This window comes from Peromyscus eremicus, chromosome 1 (assembly GCF_949786415.1).
Source record: "Peromyscus eremicus chromosome 1, PerEre_H2_v1, whole genome shotgun sequence".
NCBI classification, from domain to species: Eukaryota; Metazoa; Chordata; class Mammalia; order Rodentia; family Cricetidae; genus Peromyscus; species Peromyscus eremicus.
In genome coordinates this window covers 75588225-75594258 of record NC_081416.1, presented here as the reverse complement: position 1 = coordinate 75594258, position 6034 = coordinate 75588225, and positions in this window count along the sequence as shown.

The window sequence follows — 6034 nt, the reverse complement described above, 5'->3', positions numbered from 1 at the left end:
AAACACAGCAATGAAGTGTCCATCCTGCGCCCCTATCCAGCAGCTTTGCCCTCTGGAATTCTAGATCAAAGCTAATCTTGTATGTTCACACTCCTGGGTGAGACAGACCACCCTCAAGCTTTGGAATTGGGGGCTGTGATTCAGCCTCATCAGGGCTGAATCAGAGGGAGGGATACAAAGGCCACACTTGGGGGCACTCTAGTTTGGATCTTAAATGTCTGGAAAAGGCTCAGGTGTTACAGGCGTGGTCTTCAGGGTTGGGAGGACCTAGCTGAAGGTCACTGGGGATGTCCCTCAGGAGGTATTAGTAACCCGGCCCACCCACTCTCTCTCTACTATCTGGTTCCTACTCTATGAGTTTGCTCTGCAAGCCCCATTAGCAGGCTGTGTGGCTGCCCAGATGCAAGCCTAAAGCAACTAGTGTTACGCAGCTCTTTTCTCTCAGTGGAAACGTTCCCTCCTGCAAGCTCAAGAACACCCCCACAAGTAAATATAGATGAGTAATGAGCAATGGCGGGAAGAGGAGACTCCTCCCTGGAGCTGCTGGTCCACGATGCTGCTCTCCTGAGTTATCCCCCGTGCTGAGGTGGATCTTCCATTGACTGTAGCTGTTTTTTGGGTCATCCATGCTTCAGTGAGTAACCCTAATAATCTCATAGGTTCATGGGCTGGACATGGGTTGGGTAATTTGTTTGTTATTAATAATGGTCTGTATTCTGTATATTATCTGGGGTGAATAGACATTTGTTCACATCTCTTCAGGAAAACATGTGATAGAGAGCAACTGACCGATGGATTAAAACCAGCAGCCCTGAGACCAGGTATAACTCCCACGCCTGCCGTTCCAGCTAGCCAGGCTAGTTACCAGGCTGGGCCGAGGGGACAGAATGAACCTTTATGTCTAGTTTGAGCAGCATAATGAAATTCCTTTTCAAAAGAGAAAAAAAAAACTATGAACTGAAAGAATTTTTCTTTCAAGCGGACAGAGGAATTGTGTTAGAGCTTTCTTTGTTTTTCACCACAGTGAATGGAGATTTACTAAATAAAAGTGAGAAAAAACTCCCAAGATTGGGAGAGGTTCCAGGGGAGGAATACCAGGTTTTTTTAATTGATTTCTTTTTTAGATTTATCTATTTTATGTTGTGTATGAGAGGTTTGCCTGTATGTATGTATGTGCACCACATGTGTGCTAACAGATGGTTATGAGCCACCATGTGGGTACTGAGAACTAAACCTGATTTCTCTGCAAGAACAGAAAGTGCTCTTACCTGCTGGGCTATCTCTATAGCCCTTGTTTGTTTTTAAGATGAAGTCACGCTATGTGGCCCAGGCTGACCTGTAACTACCAATGCTCCTGCCTCATTCTCCCAAATGTTGGAGTTACAGGCACACATGTAATGTGTGGGGGCCAGAAGTTAATGTAAACTATTTTCTTAGACTACTCTCCACATTATTAACACACACCACACCACACACACACACACACACACACACACACACACACACACACTCATACACACATATGTGAAGGTCACAGGACAACTTGCAGGAATTGGTTATCTCTTTCTACCTTGAAAGTCCTTGGAATTGAACTCAGGGTATCAGGGCTGGCAGCAGGCTCCCTTACCCACTGATCCATCTCATTGGCCCTCCCCACTTTATTTACTTTTTTAAAGTTTTATTTTATGTGTATGAGTGTTCTCTGCATGTATGTGTGTGTACCACCTGTGTGCAGTGCCTGAGGAGGCCAGAAGAGGGTGTCAGATCCCCTAGGACTTCAAGTTAGAGATACAGTGATCCACTATGTAGATGCTAGAGATGGACCCTGGGTCCTCTGGAAGAGCACCCAGTGCTCTTAATGACTGAGCCATCATCCCCCTGGTCTAACCTTTGGTATTTGAACATGTTGAGCTTACAATCTTCTCCCACCTTCCTCATTGAGCCCTCTCTCCAGCCTGTTGACCCCCGACTTGAGACCTTCTCTTCCCTCAGCTTCTATGACCCTATGGTGCCTGCCCCTCCCTCGACCCCCCTTCCCTTGTCTGCTTTCTTAGAGATTCATCTTGAAGAGCCCTTCCCTGTCTCCACACACTTGTCCTGGGCAATTTCACCCATGACTTCAACTTCAGCTGCCTCTTGCCTGAATAACCCCAGAGTTCCTACCTGTAGCCGCAGCAGATACAGCCCCTCTGAATCTATTCTCCCATTATTCTGCAGAAACAATGCGACAGTTTGTAACAGGCTTCATGGCCACCCCAAAGAAAGCACTTCCCAGAATCCATTGCAGCTAAGAATGGCTATATAACTGCTCTAGAATTCATGGTATGAAACATCACAGATGAGGACACTATCTTAGAGACAGCTGAACATTGAGAAAGAACCAGAGGGCCTATGGAACACCACATCAACCCCGAATTGCCTACTTGGTGCGATTATAGTTAAAAACCAACGTTTTGTTTTATATAAACTGTGGGTTTTTGTAACCTGAAGTAAAAACCATGCCTTGACTAAAATGCTTCATGTGCCCACAGCCACTTTCCCTTCCATGAGTGACCTCACCCTCGGCTCTCTCTTGACCTCAAGAGCCACCTAGATACACCTAGTCACTCCTTCACAATTATCTCAGGTGCACTACTATTCCACACACACTCAGGGAAGCTTCCTTCATGCCCACCTCCCCCTACCATCCCAAACAGCCCGTACTCTGCCCACTTCCTTCCCTACTGGCCTCCTGGTTATCTTCCTGTATCCATTTGTCACATTGTATCTCGTGTTAGTTATTTGTCTTATTGCCATGACAAATACCAGACAGAAATTACTTAATGGAGGAAGGATTCACTTTGGCTCCAAGTTTGAGGGCGTGGTCCCTCATGGAAGGGAAAGTGTGGCCTCAGGCCTCAGGAACTGGAAGCAGCTGCTCACATTCAACCCACAGTCATATATTTGAATGCTCTGTTCCCAGGAGGTGGACTGTTTAGGAAGGATTAGGAGGTGTGGCCTTGTTGGAGGAGGTGTGTCACTGGGGCTGGATGATAAGATTTCAAAAGCCTGTGCTTTTCCCGGTTGTCTCTCTCTGCCTCCATTTTTTGGATCAGGTGTAAGTTCTCAGCTGCTGCTCCAGCCCATGCCTGCCAGCCTGCCTGCAGCCATGCTCCCTGCCATCAGGGTCATGGCTCACCCTCTGAAACTGTGAGCAAGCCCCCCAATTAGATGCTTTCTCTCATAGGTTGCCTTGGATATGATGTCTCCTCACAGTGAAAGAAAAGTGACTGAGACAGACAGGAAGCAGGGATCAGTGAAAGCGCAGTTCCCTTTTCCCTCTTTATTTAGCCCAGGTGCTGTCCGCAGCTAGGGTGTGTCTTCCTGCCTCACCTAACCCAATCAGAAACTCCACTACAGACACGCCCAGATGTTTATCTTCCAGGTGGTTCTAGGTCCTGTCACGTGATCAGTGTTCGCCACTGCCTATCTAAACTGAGCTTGCTAAAAAGGTTGTGTAGCAGGAGATCCTGCAGAGCATTGCGTTGGCTTGAATTCCCATGTGTTAGCAGCTGGGCTTTGAACTGCCTTTTGTGATGCTGCCACCTTCTGAGTTCTTCCTGAAGGGTTCAGAGCCTTTGCAAAACTTGGTTATGAGAGAGCTTGGAAATCCAAGAGGTCTTGTGACTGGAGTTGCTTGGGCAAATAGTTCCTTCAAAAAACTCCTGATAAGAGGTTGTGGTAAGTGATAAATTGCTTGCTGAAAGTATAAATTGTGTAACAGTGAAAAACTTCTTATGAAGCAGGGGGCAGTCAGTTCACCAGAAGCTGGCTGCCCTGCTGTTTTGGCTAAACCTGAAATTCATCCTGGAGGGACCCCTTACTTTCATGGACCCTTGAAAAACAGGATACCAACAGTGTTCACCCCTAAATCGCAACAAACACTCCTCTCACATGTTTTTTGTTGTGTGTTCACGTTTGTGTGAGTGTGTACACATGTGTGCACAGATGCAAATATGTTCATGTTTGTGAGTGTGTGCACATGTGTGCACAGATGCAAGTATGTTCATGTTTGTGTGAGTGTGTACACATGTGCACAGATGCAAGTGTGTTCATGTTTGTGTGAGTGTGTACACATGTGCACAGATGCAAGTGTGTGCATGTTTGTATGAGTGTGTACACATGTGCACAGATGCAAGTGTGTTCATGTTTGTGTGTGTACACATGTGTGCACAGATGCAAGTATGTTCATGTTTGTGTGAGTGTGTACACATGTGCACAGATGGAAGTGTGTTCATGTTTGTGTGAGTGTGTACACATGTGCACAGATGGAAGTGTGTTCATGTTTGTGTGAGTGTGTACACATGTGCACAGATGGAAGTGTGTTCATGTTTGTGTGAGTGTGTACACATGTGCACAGATGCAAGTGTGTTCATGTTTGTGTGAGTGTGTACACATGTGTGCACAGATGCAAGTGTGTTCATGTGTGTGTGAGTGTGTACACATGTGCACAGATGCAAGTGTGTTCATGTTTGTATGAGTGTGTACACATGTGCACAGATGCAAGTGTGTTCATGTTTGTGTGTACACATGTGTGCACAGATGCAAGTGTGTTCATGTTTGTGTGAGTGTGTACACATGTGCACAGATGGAAGTGTGTTCATGTTTGTGTGAGTGTGTACACATGTGTGCACAGATGGAAGTGTGTTCATGTTTGTGTGAGTGTGTGCACATGTGCACAGATGCAGGGGCTCGTGTGTGTCTGTAGGCCAGAGGCTCATGTGTTTCTCAGTCGTTTCCACCTTATTTTTTGAGACAGGATCCCTCACTGGACCTGGAAATCGCCAATTTGGCTAGGCTGGCTGGCCAATGAGCTCCCAGGATCCACCTGTCTCCACCTTCCCAGTGCTAGGGTTATAGACTCATGCCCTCATGCCCGGTCCTTCATACTCATGTCCCTATGTTTGTACAGAATGTACATTACTGAGTATCTCTGAACCCTTCTCCTGCTTCTCACAATGTAGCCCAGGCTGGCCTCAAACTCTTGACCCTCCTGCCTCCATCTCCTGAGTGCTGGAATTATAAACAGGCACCAGCTCATCTTTCTGATTTTTTTGTTCATTTATTCTTTTGTTTGTTTGTTTGAGACAAAGTTTCTCTATGTAGCCTTGGCTGTCCTGGATCTCACTTTGTAGACCAGGCTGGCCTCAAACTCAGAAATCCGCCTGCCTCTGCTTCCCAAGTGCTGGGATTAAAGGCAAGTGCTACCACGTCCCAGACTGATTTTCTAGGAGAAAGACAAGTAGATTTTTAGGTAAAATCAGATTAAACAATAATTTCTTTTTCTTTTTTCTTTTTTAAATTTGTTTATTATGTATACAGTGTTCTGCCTGCATGTTTGCCTGCAGGCCAGAAGAGGGCACCAGATCTCATTATAGATGGTTGTGAGCCACCATGTGGTTGCTGGGAATTGAACTCAGGACCTCTGGAAGTGGTTAAGTGCTCTTAACCACTGAGCCATCTCTCCAGTCACAATAATTTCTTAATGTATATAAATTCTTTCCTCTAAGATCCAAATGAAATATATCTAGGACATATGGATCATGTCAACCATCAACCAGAAGTCTGTCCCACACAAAACTGAACAATTTGTCTGGAGACGCTTCCCAAGTGGGTTGTGGAGTCACTTGTCTTGGCCTTTGGTGCAGAGAGGGGGCGGCTGCTCTCAGGTCACCGTCCAACTCTTTTGCACTATTGACGTGTTGAAACAGATCATTCTTCCTTGTGACAGGCTTTCTTGGTGTTTCAAAGCTTCTCACCAGCTGGGAGCCAGGAGCATCCTCTTAGCTGTGACAATGTGACGCTGCCAAATGTCGCCCTGGTGGGGGGGGGGATGACACTGACCTAAGTGGAATATTTTAACCAGTTCACCAAACTTCCTGGACGGCATGCAGTCTGCTCAGATGCCAAAATAAGGAAGGTTCTGGAAACTGCAATGACTGCAATAATAATCTTAACAGTAATATTGGTGTTGGGGATTGAATCCAAGAAGGAA